We start from the raw sequence: 13,499 nt of genomic DNA on the forward strand, positions 1-13,499 counted from the left end.
ACCTGGGATGGTGGTTCATTGCGAGCGAGGTCATCAACTCCAGAGCTACGTTTATCGTCTCCATCTGCTGACACTGCACCTATTATAAGGCTGAAACCTGTCTGGCCTATCCGCGTATGACGCTGGAGCGACTTCTCACTTTTCTTTTTTGCTTCTCTCATAGCAGCAGAGTCTGAAATACCCTTGCATAAAAACACAATAGTGAGAGTATGGGTGAAGTGTGTGCAGAACTAGTGCACTGTAAAAGTAGCAGATAGCAGGTGGCTGAAAAATAAATGACAGGAGACATATGATAGCTCTACAACATTGCATGGCAAACGAAATTAGATTATACTCCGTATGATTTTGTAATATATGAGCACAGGAAATGCAGGTACTCCTCCAGCACACCACCACATGTGGTCCTATCAAGATAACAGTCCACTGAAAATAAATAGGTCAGTCGATTTTTTATGAACCGTCTGATCTATAACATGTTGACGATCTTTATCGAACCGCCAGCGACCACCGGCCCAGACCCCTGCCTCCGCCGCCCCGCCCTCCCCTCGACCTCAAACCACTGCCATGCTTGGCAGCGCCCCCATGCCATCCCTTTAATCCCGGCCGACCTCCAGATCGGGCGCCAGCAGCTCTAGGTCCCACACGCCCCTAAGATAAACACCGAGGCGCTGCTTCCCCGGCGTAATAGGCGGACTAGCGCCTGTTACGCCGGGGAATGCTTCCGTTAATTGGGAATCAACTGACCAGGAATTGAAATCCAGGGGGGCGACAGACCTCTAGCTAAGGTGAAATAGTATATGAGGAGAAACCTTGTGCATCGAGAGTTACTAGGAACATCTAGTATCAAGAAGAAGCGGTCAACTAGTGTCTTCTGTGGGATGAATACCGTGCAAGCAGACACATAAGATTTACACGAATAAGGGAAGAGGAGTACCATTTCCGGTTGCCAGTGTGGTCGCCTCCATATGTCGCGCCGATCTTCTTCTTTTTTCCGGGGAAACCGATGTTTTGGAGGAGGGTGCAGGCTTGGACGAACCCATGGTCAAATTGTTGACTGTGTTGCCGTGGTCGTATGTCGGCGGAGGGGAAGCAGATCCGAGGCGGCGAAGGACAGCGTAGCAGGAACAACTCCGGTGCGGTGGACGGTGGCAAAGCTCAAGCGGCAGCGGTGAGGCACAGGACGGCGTGGTTCAACTGGCTTGGGTACGGACGGCTTGGCTCGGCTTCAACTACTAGCCTTGGAGGGTGTTGCAGTTGAGGTTGCGGTGGACGACAATGTCGGGGTATCGGCTCCAGCGTGATCGAGGAGGGCGGCGGTTGATGGGTGGGATGGGGTGGCGGACGGAGGACGCCAGGGTTTCGCGGTTGGTGGAGAGGTAGTTTTGGCGCCCACGGAGTACGAATGGGGAATCGGACGAGGGGGCTAGGGAGAACCATGTTTCGGTCTGGGACGCGGTTGTTTTTGGCTTTTTTGAATAGATGGGACGCGCTTGTTTGAAATTTGGGGAAGGTACAAACTTTGCCCCCCTCTTAAATTTCGGACCTACTGCGGGTCGGGGGTAGGATGGTAATCCCAGCTGTCCCAAATAGTGGGAAGGAGCAATTTCAGCCGCGCACATGTGTGCTTAGGCGGCCATTGTGTATGAATGTTTTTCTCGGAGGCAGTTGCATGGCGTCTAGATGAAGCTACAAACCTACCCCGGTTTAGACCTTTGGACGTCGGGCCGGTAGGTTTCACGGGTCGGAGTTAGAAAAGTAATTTCCTTCTACTACCAAACATTGGTCTCACGCGGTTTCGGGCGAGTAGAGGCTCTTTTGGCGCTTCGTTCGAAATTTTGAAACAGAAGCATTCACGTTTAGAGTACGCTTGAACTTTGAGGATTGACCTAAATAGACAACATTAAATTTGACCTTGTATGTTTGAAAACCTCATTAAATTATCCGCTTCTTTTTGAAATTTTGACACTTGAAAATCCTATAACTACGATTATTTTGGAATGGAGGAGCTAAATTTGAATCTATTTTGTACACGACTATATATGCTATTATGTACAAAATCAGAGCAAAGATTGGTGCCCCCATAATTTAGGTATGATTTACAAATGCCATGATATCGAATTCAAATAATTGAATGGACTTCATGTTGAATTCAATTTTTTTAACCACCTTAAGTTGAATTCAAATGTATGCTAGTTCATAGCTAGCTCTTTATAATGTTCATTGTGTAACTTTCGTATGTATAATGTGCTTTACACACACAACATGAACTATACTGACGTTTATATTCGATTGCTAAAGCGATGCATAGTCTGGAGTTCAAAATACTAACTATGTGGATCAATTATGTTGAATAATAACATAGACATGCTCAAATTCGATAGAATTTAGATGTCTGATGGATCAATGACCGTTCCTTACGTGAATTGCAAATATCATGATCCCATCCTAATATTTGGATACAATTTACATCTTTAATCAATGTGTACATCAGTCTTTTACGTGTAGTTTCACTCTCCATCGGTGTTCTCTCACACATGCTCACACACTCTCTCCCGAGGTGTCTTTCTCGCAGACATGCTCTCGATATAACCCTCCCTCCCTCTCGTAACCATTTATGACTGTTGTCACTAACCTTTATCATAAGCACTCTTCCTCTCACAAGCATACACACGCACAATCCCCATCGACCCTTTCTATATACATAGACATGCCTACGTGTCTCCTGTACACACATTATCTTTAGGCATGTCTCTCACGCATTGTCTCACACCTCTCTTCCTAATCGACGAGTATGATTCTAGTAGAGCATTCTGTAGGATGCCCCTTAAAGTTAGGTTGGATGAATAGTAATATCAGAGATAAGGGGTTACCTTAGTCCGAGAACCTAGGGTTACAAATCCTAGCCGGCTTTGTCAGTGGACACAGAGTCCTTCACAATTCTGCTATCTTTGTCTTGTACGACTAGTCACCCATGGGTCTCCCTAAATGTGTCACGGGCCGAACAATGTGGCGCAGGACGGAACCGAACCAAGGGCCTCACCTCAACCCACCGGACCTCACGCGGTGACACACCCTCTGCCCCCAGGTCTCGTTATCTTCTCACACCCACACATACCAACGCAGACAGCACACACAAAAAATTCTCCTCGTGCCTCTATCCCCTCCCCCTTGCATATACACACTCAAGGGAATTTCTCGTCGTGACATCATATTCGTCTCTCTCTCTAGACCTCTCTCATTTCTCGTGCTATCTCTCCACGCCCCCTCCCCCCGCTGGCCCCTCTATCCATGCCTCTCGAATACGTAATATACACACATACATCTATAGGCCCTGCCAAATACATCAACTACACATTCACACATGTTACATCACGTACCCCATTGATCTAAAAATCCCTCTCTTCACATTTATTTTGCATACAACATTCCTTTTGAATAAAGTGTGGCCAATTTTTTTAGAACTTCTAAATATATACAACATTATAAAGTTATATGGAGGAGTATGAACGTTTATTTGCATTGCATGGTGCCCACAATGATATATATTCCGCACTATGAATTTTTATATTTTTATACTATATATAAAGTTAGTCATAATAAAGAGAAACGAAGAGCATCTCTCTCTCCACCGCATACACCCCCTCTATGCCCCTTTCACGTACGCACACAAACTATCTCCATGTCCTCTAAAAGTAAGCCCTAGCACATTCACTCATGTTTCATCTTTCTCTCGCGATATATACAGTGACGATCATTGTATTTGAAGCAAACACACAATACGTACATTGGACTTCAGAATCCACTCATTACGGTCACGAATTACGTTTTGTGGTTATTATACAATCATGGGCTCACTGTACAGCTCTGTATTTGCTCAAGACACGACTAGTTGACCAGTTAAACGCTCCACATGGCACCTCTAGTGTTGCATCACATTATCTCACTACCATTGGGCTCACCTGTCGGCTTGTATCTACTCTACATCTACATCTACATCTACACTCTTATAACTACACTCTTATAAAAACAGAGTTGGTGATGATGGTGTGTCTGCCATCCTGCAATATAGGCCGTCCGATTTATATCTGACAGATAGGAAGGAAACTATGGCAATTTTGCAAAAAGGTACCCACACACCTCTCCACATTAGCAAATAAGGCCTTCCCTCGTTCATCCTTTTCTCTCACAAGATAAACTAGTCATACAAATGCATCTTGATGTTACGTGCAACGCACGGGCATCTTGCTAATAAGAATGAAAACAAACGACAAAAAAATATTGGACGGTGGTTCAAAGTCATGACCGCGGGCACAGCGGACTAGGTGGCCTTGTATTGGTATGCTGAGCCGTTTGTTTTAACACACGGGAGCTGGTGTGGTGACTATACACACACGCACGCATGCACACGAATTGCATGCACGCAACACTCACATGAACACATGCAGCCACGCACGCACGCAACACTCACATGTACACACGCAGCCGCGCACGCACGCAACACTCACACGCACACACGCACACATGCATGCACACACCACACGACCAACACACACTCTCACGCTCAAGTGCTCAACCTACATGTGCATGCGCACACATCAAGCCCTGACAGACACATACACAACCAGGTGATTGCCGCGCATGGGTTGGAGTCTTGTCGCGCCTGCGTAAATTTGTGTTTATCTGACCTTTTTCCTATGCGAACTAATAGGTGGGACCCACAAGGAACGTGTTCAATTTAACTAGTCAACATGATGCCATGTAGACTATTTGGCCGGTCAATAGAGTGCAATCCGATGCTGAACAGTGAGAAAGTGACCGTATAATCATCACAAAATGTATATAGTGACCGTAATGAGTGTATTCTGAAGTTCGGTGACCGTATTATGCTTTCTCTCTGTAGGCCCTCCAAAACTACATCTCTACACGTTCTCGTATGTTACATCTAACAACTATGCAGTACAACACTACTACTACACTCTAACACAATAAATCATATGTGTTTTTAGTTTTACTAGATATCATATTGGTACTTAATTATTCAGTTTCCATACATTAAAATTGCCTTTGAAATGTATGGCCAGTATCATCTACCGCGCGGGAAAAATCCCGCCCTTTCCTATTTAATCGGGTTCGTATCGATGGATCGTGCGAAACAACAAACTATAGTACTATACAGTACAAGTGACAGTTCACTGGGCCGCCATGTCGTGTACTCCTCCGTTGTAAGAGTGGAGCGCTCGCTTTCATAAATGTTCTAGTCCCTTCCGCCGACATGTGGGACATCAAGCTACCGGGTCCACGTGCTATACCGAAATACAGTGCAGAGTAGTAGGGGTGAAGCACCCCAGTCATGGCGCCGGCATAGTAATGAGCAATGAGGCGTCAAATCACAAAGCTGCACCTTTTCCGCAATTAAGTTGGAGGGATGAAGTAATAATAATGCTAGTAAAAAAAGAAGTCGGAGGGACGAAGCAACCATCATTTCACTCGTTGCTGAATCCGCTTCTCCCTCATCTTCTTCAAGTTAACCACGTGTTGCTTCTGCCGTTGTTCTGCCTCATGTGGGACGCGGATCGGCTTGGTAAAGCACTGACACGTGGGACCGCATGTTAGCAAACCGCCTGGCCAACGTCCTCTAAAAATAAGAAACCTCCCTGCCATCCGCGCGGAAAAATCACCTCCTTTTTACTAATCTTGATTCTATAATTTTTTAGATCAATATAATTGAGATTTGTATAGATAGCACACAGTAGCAAAACAAAGTGGTACGGTTAAGGGCATCCACAATGTAAAGCCAAATGTGAAAATAGCTTTTTTCATCGATGGGAACCATTGTGGACGGTGCTGCCAAATCCAAAAAGATGGAACCGAAGCTCCCTGATTGACTGATTGAAGGAATAGAAAAATGCAATGTCTCTCCTCTTTCTCCCGTGCTTGGACGCATATATAGTATAGAGCACAGAGTCTACTCCCCTGTCCCTTCTATCACAAATCACAAAGCAGTGAGGCGTCAAATTACAAAGCACGGAAGAAGCAACCATCATTTCACTCTTCGTTGACTCTGCTTCTCCATCGTTTTCTTCGAGAAACCACCTCACCGCACTAAGCTGGACGGACGATGCTATTGTGTACTAGTAGTACTAGTACATTTACGCGTCCTTTGGTTCAACGGACTTCCTGGATGCAAATAAGGCGGTTGTCTCAGCTTGCAGGCGGCACTTGCGAACGACTTACCATGGTCTCCCTCAATGGTGTTCTCCGTCGAACGCACTTCGCCAAACCACAACATTCGAGATATCGTCGACGTCACCGCAATGGGGACGGAAGTCAAATAGTTACTACCTCCATTTTTTTGTACACAAGGCCAGTATATCAAAATTACAATTTGCAAAAGGCCACTAACACTAATCGAGGCAAAATTGATGGGATTTGCCTCGTACTAGCAACCAAGGACATTAATATACCCTTGCATGCATGCGGAAGTGAGAAGGTTTGTTTGCATGGCACTGCATTAATCAAGCGATGAGGAGTGAGATGGTTAGCTCTTTGGGCTTTGGAGAAAAAAATACGCATTAATTGACACGTCAAACGAGGATTTGTATCGATTAATCCCGCAAAGGAAAACCCCGCCTTTCTTTTATAACACTAGTACTCCTAGTACGTACGTACTTATCCTGTTTGGGTCTAGGCCTTGCATTGCCATACTTCCCCACACATTTTTGCCAAGCTTGCCTAAAATTTTCAAAATGAAAAGGAGGTACACTTGCGCACAGCTGTCGCGGTCGCACCGCACCCTCACACGGTCGCTCCTGCACGCCACGGTCGCACCGCACCCTCACACAGTCGCTCCTGCACGCCGCAAACCCAACCAAGGGAACGCACCCACACTGACACGTGCTACCGCTGACAGATAATTTTCGTTCATACATTATGTTTATCCAACCGCATGTTGTGGTGGATCCGTACGGCCCGTGCGGTGGTCTGTTGAGGAAGAAGAAGAGGTGAGGAAGAAGGGTTAGGAGACATAGGATATTCATCCAACCGCCTGAAATGGTAGACTGACCCGAATGATGAAAGTCAAGCGACTTGCATAACAATATATGTTTTTACACATCAAAAGATCCCTAAAAACAACAACATAAAGAAAAACTATCACTGCTCGCGGAACGAGACGGCCTCGTCGTCTTTGGTTGCCGGTGCGAACCAGCCGTAGCTACCGACATGTGTCTCCGCACCGTGGTTGTCCTTGGCCTCTAGCTACTCATTCACGCGGAGCGTGCGAGCGCTCTGCATAGATGAGAGCACCGCCCGGTTCAAGTCGAGGACGTCCAGTTCCGCCTGCAGGAGGGCCTCGATGGCAGCGGCATCCGCACGCTCTGCGTCGAGTTGAGCCTCGACCGCCCGGTTTAAGTCCAGGACGTCCGGTTCCACCTGCAGGAGGGCCTCGATGGCAGCGGCATCCGCGCGCTCCGCGTCAAGTTGAGCCTCCGCCACCCGGTTCAAGTCCAGGACGTCCGGTTCCGCCTGCAGGAGGGCCTCGATGGTAGCGGCATCCACGCGCTCCGCGTCGAGTTGAGCCTTTGCCGCCCTGTTCACATCCACGGCATCTGGTTCCACCTGCAGGAGAGCCTCGATGGCAGCGGCATGCGCGCGCTCCGCGTCGAGTTGAGCCTCTGCCTCCCGGTCCTCCTTTAGTATTGCCAGGTTGAACTGCTGGTCCGCCTGCACCATGGGGGACCCGGACGCCGGCAGGAAGTCGACGTCCACCGTCTCATACCCATCGGGAGCCTTCTGCACCGCGACCTCCGCCATGAACATTGGATCGGCTTCCTCCTCCTTGTAGCTTGGCTCCAGAGAACTCGGGGATTGGCCCGCCGCAAAGCGAGCTTGGGAACGGCGGTCTGTGGCGCCGACCGCCGCCGCGATTTCTGCGCGGTGCTCCGGCGTCAGCATCTTGTAGTACGTGATCTTGCGGCGCACCATGGCTTTCCGGTGAACTAGGGGACACTTGATGTGGGCTAGGGGATCGAAAGGTGGGGGAATGGGCTGGAGAGGAGGTGTGGTTTTGAAGCAGTGGCTGGCGTAGGCCGAGCAACGAAGGTTCTGGTGTGAATAGTGGTTCCGGCCGAGCAGCGAAGGTCAATCGGTTTTGACTGTACATCGCTCTTGTCGTGTTCATGTTGCACCCCGGCACGTTGGACCCTCCACGTCATTCACCGAATGGAACGCGCTCCGTCTTGCATTTTCGCTCGCTTGTGGGACCGCAGTTGAGAGCAAACTGACGTCCCTCCCCCTCCCCCGCCCGCATCATTTATACTACCACTCCCTCTGTTTTATGCGGAGTAAATAAAAATAGAGGGAGTATACTACGGATGAGGATCCCCTGACGTGGCCGAACCCATTGAGTAACTGACATGCGGGGCCTAGCAAGCATGGGGTCTGCCAGTAAGTGACTGAAAGGAGGGTAAGGCAGGGATACCTAGGTTAGAGGATCCACTTCCACTACCACTCCATCCTTCCATCTACAGGGCCTAATGCGTTTTTCGAGGCTAAGTTTGACCAAATGTTAGAGTAATAATATATGACATGCTACTTACACAAAGCATATGGTCAAATTCGTATGTGAAAGGAGCTTCCAATGATGTAGTTTTCACATTATACATCTCATGTACTATTAATCTTGTCAATAGTCAAAGGCGGTTTTGAAAAACGCAATAGAGCATGGTTAATAATATAGCCAGCCGATGGCTATAAGGAACTGCCATGTCATCTATAGCCATCATCTATATGCACTCATACAATAGTGTGGGCTATAAGGTTGGCTATTTCCCGCAAAAAAATAATATAAAAGGTTGGCTATTGTATTAGTACTTTTTCCCATCTCCTCTCTATCTCTTTCTTCATATTTATTGTATTTACCTAGGAATGCGTATATAGCTAGGCTCTTGCATAAGAGCTCACTCCCCTTACTTTTTCACATCTCTCTCCTTCACATAGGCAAAAGTGCCATGTAAGTTGGCTCTTAGAATGGCTATTAGGTTGGCTCTAAGAATTTAATATTTGCATGACCAAGGTATATGATTGGAAGAGAGTTGCATGCATACTATTTTTTCTTGATATATGAGCAAGGTATATGATTGGAAGAGCCTGCTTCACTCTCTCTCCTCTCTTATCACTCCTCCAAGTAGGATTTTAATGACATGACAAGTCTTATAGCTTGCTGACTAGGCCTTATTAGACTTGCTCTTAGGCCCTATATAAATGGAAGGAGGGAGTGCTATGAGCACTGCATACTCTACTACAGATGTTGTCAGTACTCCACTAGTACTATTGGATAGGGAGCTTAAAAAAGTTACTATTGGACTAGCTATACATGGCGAAATCCTAGTAGGAAGAGCATGTGCGAGAACAAGCACATTCACTTGGTTGAAAACAAATTTGAAACCATCTCTGTTTGAATACAAATCTAGGAGTACGTACGAATCTGACAATATTGATTTGGCGTTGTTGAATGTTGATACTTTTTTCTGTAAGTTTGATCAAAGTAGAGATACTTTGACTACACATAAAACTTATATGTAAACTAGAAAGGATCGGAGGGAGTATATTGTATGTTCAAAAGCGAAACGAACATTGAATACCCTTTATATATGATTTGCGGATGCTATGACCCCCAGTTCAAAATTTTGAATCCGCCTTAGGTATCACACATGCACCCACTTGTTTTCTCTAGATTTCATCTCAGGGTTCGGAGATCGATTGAAAGAAGACTAAGGTGGGTACAATACGTTCATTTTGCTTATGAACATACAATATACTCCCTCTGATTCCCACAGACCCCCTCCCCCCTGCGGGTCATTTCTATCATAGAAACAGACCAAACCTTTATCTCCTTGCATGACATGCAATTGATCTCTCAACATCAATCGATCTCGTCAAGATGTGTCGGGGCATGAACCGAATGGGATGTCAAAACTAAGACGGGAAGCGACACGTAGTGGAGGCAAAGTGAAACTTTAAATGAACCGTTTGTTTGTATGCATGTCGGACAAATTACAACATTGGAAATACAAGCATGGTCTAGGCCCACATGCGAATGATACTCGGTGGAATGTTCAAATGACGCATGCGGGAGGATGGACTCGACCGGAGGGCGGCATGATCGATGGAGAAGAGGGTTGGAGAGGAATGAGAAATAAGCAACGCCGCATGATTATACTTGAACGGCTCAAATAAACAATAAGTTGTCTCGTTTTCCCTTCCTTCTTGGTCACGGAGTAAGATACTCCCTCTGTTTTTATTTACTCTGCATATTAGGTTTGACTGAAGTCAAACTTCATAAAATTTGACCAAGTTTATAGAAAACTAGAAGGATGCCCGTGCCTTGCACGGAACATCAAGATCTTGTGGGAGAAAAGGATGAACGAGGGAACGCCTTATCTGCAAATGTGGAGAGGAGTGCGGGTAAATTGTCATAGTTTCCTTCCTATCTGTTAGATATAGATCGGACGGACTATATTGCAAGATGGCAGGCACACCATCGTCACCAACTCTGCTTTTTATGTACACTAGCAAGATGCCCGTGCGTTGCACGGAACATCAAGATGCATTTCTATGAGTAGTTTATCTTGTGGGAGAAAAGGATGAATGAGGGAAGGCCTTATTTGCAAATGTGGATTGGGGTGTGGGTACCTTTTTGCAAAATTGCCATAGTTTCCTTCCTATCCGTCAGATATAAATCGGACGGACTCTTCTAAAAAACAGAGTTGGTGATGATGGTGTGCCTGCCATCCTGCAATATAGGCCACCCTATTTATATCCGATGGATAGGAAGGAAACTATGGCAATTTTGCAAAAAGGTACCCACACACCTCTCCACAATTGCAAATAAGGCCTTCCCTCGTTCATCCTTTTCTCTCACAATATAAACTACTCATACAAATGCATCTTGATGTTACGTGCAACGCACGGGCATCTTGCTAGTAAGAGTAGAAATATGAACATTTACAATAGCAAATATATATGATGTGAAAGTATATTCAATAATGAATCTAATGGTATTGATTTGTTATTGTATATGTTATTATTTCTGTCTATGAACTTTGTCAAAGTTTACAAAGTTTGACTTTGAGCAAAGCTAAAATGCGGAGTAAATAAAAACAGAGGGAGTACGCAGGGACTAGTATAGTTACTCCTGCTGGAACATGGTAAGTTGGACCCCTAAATGCGGGCACAGACTGGGCACACCTCAATTATTCTTTCAAACAGTCGGACACCTACATTTAGCACACCATCCGGCTACTTAATCAAGTGTTACGCTTCACTACTTGAAAAGGAAAAGGGCGGTACCATACCCAAAACCACCACACTTGGGGCTAGGGTAACAACTTGGTACAGTACCACATTTGAACCAGGGCACAAAAACCACCTGTTCTGCGCCTAATGCGCAACGCGGAGCACTGACGCTCGAATATGGCCGGGAAAATAGGGAAACCGACATGTGGGCACACCTATCGGGACGACGTGGCGCAGACTAGTCCAATGGAGGAGCTGGCCCACGACCTCCTCGCCATCGGCAACCGTTCATGTGGGTCGTGGGGGCCAGCAACGTGGCGCAGCTCCAGCACCGCCTCTGGACAGGGCGACCGCGGTGAGCGACACGCTCATCGTCGCTGGACACGGTCGGTTTCAGTGTGCCGAGGGTGGCGTTAGCGCTGTGGCACGACCAGCAGATCAACACCCGGCTCGTCGAGGATGCACGGGGCGCCGAAGTGCGCGCGCGCCACGACACGTCCACGGAGTGGTGTAGCGCGGCCAACTGCATCGCCAGGACCTGAGACCATGCCGGGTCATCTTGCTTTTTCAATGACATATGGGGTCGCATGTGAGCAAAGGGCATCTCCAACGTTGCCACGACCGCAGCTGACTACCCTGGCACACCAAAAACCCTCGTCCCTCGCACCGTCGCGCGGTGCGTTCCCAGCCGGCGCCAGCTGCCCGCATTCATGTCGTTCATCCGTATGCCGTCGTTAAGAGGCTCAGTGCCCGCGGAACAAACTCCGATGACTTAATGACGTGCCCGGACGCTTTGGCCTCACCGGTATGCACTGCTTAAAGCGGCAATGCCCAGCTAACCTCCACACCATAGCGCATCGTCCTGCTACCTGGCACCACATCCGCCATGACCGCGAGCGCGAACGCTCTGCGGGAGAGCTTTGTCTTCGGGGATGAAGCTCGAGGTTGCCGCCCTCGCTCAAGTCGCCGCTCGCGACGCAATAATGGCGTAGCCGGACGCGGACGCGACCGCACAAGCGGTGGCCACGATAGCGGCTGACGACGGGAGCACCATCAGCCATGCATCCTACTTGCCGCCGTCCAACGTCCGGCACCGCCGAGGTCGGGGACTCCTCCGAGGATGAGTAGGGCATGGGAGGCAGCAGAGCATGGTGTGCCAACTGGCCGGTCCGTCTCCCGTGTTCTACTCTTCCTCACCGGAGACCGCACCTTCGTCTTGAACCCCGCCCTCATACATGGAGATCGCAGATGGAGGACATCGGTCGCCGCCGTAGAATAGGTTTAGGGTCGGGTTTCTTTTATTTTTCTGTCCTATAAAAGTTCGAAATGTAATGAAAATATGCCGTGTTTGCATTAATCTCGGCCGGTGTGTATGAACTTTCACAATAATATAGTATATTCTAGGAGTACTAGCAAGATGCCAGTCTGTTGCACGGAACATCAAGATCTTGTGGGAGAAAAGGATGAACGAGGGAAGGCCTTATCTGCAAATGTGGAGAGGAGTGCGGATAAATTGTCATAGTTTCCTTCCTATCCGTTAGATATAGATCAGACGGCCTATATTGCAGGATGGCAGGCACACCATCATCACCAACTCTGCTTTTTATTGAACCGAGACAGAGCTAACATGCGAAGTAAATAAACACATAGGGTCTACATACACAATTTATCTTAGGCACTCCAATAGTACGTCCACTACACATTCACGCATTTCACATCTTTCTACATCTACGGGAACCTACGAAAGGGTTAACGTAAATTGCCTCTCTCTCTCTCCTCCCCGATTTTCATGGTGGTGGGCCCCTCCCTCCCCCAAATCTACAATCAACAGCTCACACGTTTCACATTACGTTAATTACGTAACTGGGATTACGTAGGTGTAGCATTACTCATCCAAAAAAACCCAACTAAGCCAACCTCCCAGCATATCGCGCGGGAAAAGACCCGGCCGCGCCGTTTTAGTCGGGATTACCGGATTACTAGTAGTAGTATCGATGGATCGCGCGAAGCACCAAGTTTTTTTTGAGGGGGCAAAGCACCTAGTTTAAAAGGAAAAAGGGGGTACACTCACAGCACCCCTATGGCGGTCGCATTGCACCCCACACACGTTCGGTCCTGCACACAGCTCACGCAAACGGAACGCGCTTCGGCTTGCCTCTTCACTGACACATGGGATTGCACTTGGAGAAATCGACCATGCGCCA

This window comes from Triticum aestivum, chromosome 4D (genome assembly GCF_018294505.1).
Source record: "Triticum aestivum cultivar Chinese Spring chromosome 4D, IWGSC CS RefSeq v2.1, whole genome shotgun sequence".
Classification (NCBI taxonomy): domain Eukaryota; kingdom Viridiplantae; phylum Streptophyta; class Magnoliopsida; order Poales; family Poaceae; genus Triticum; species Triticum aestivum.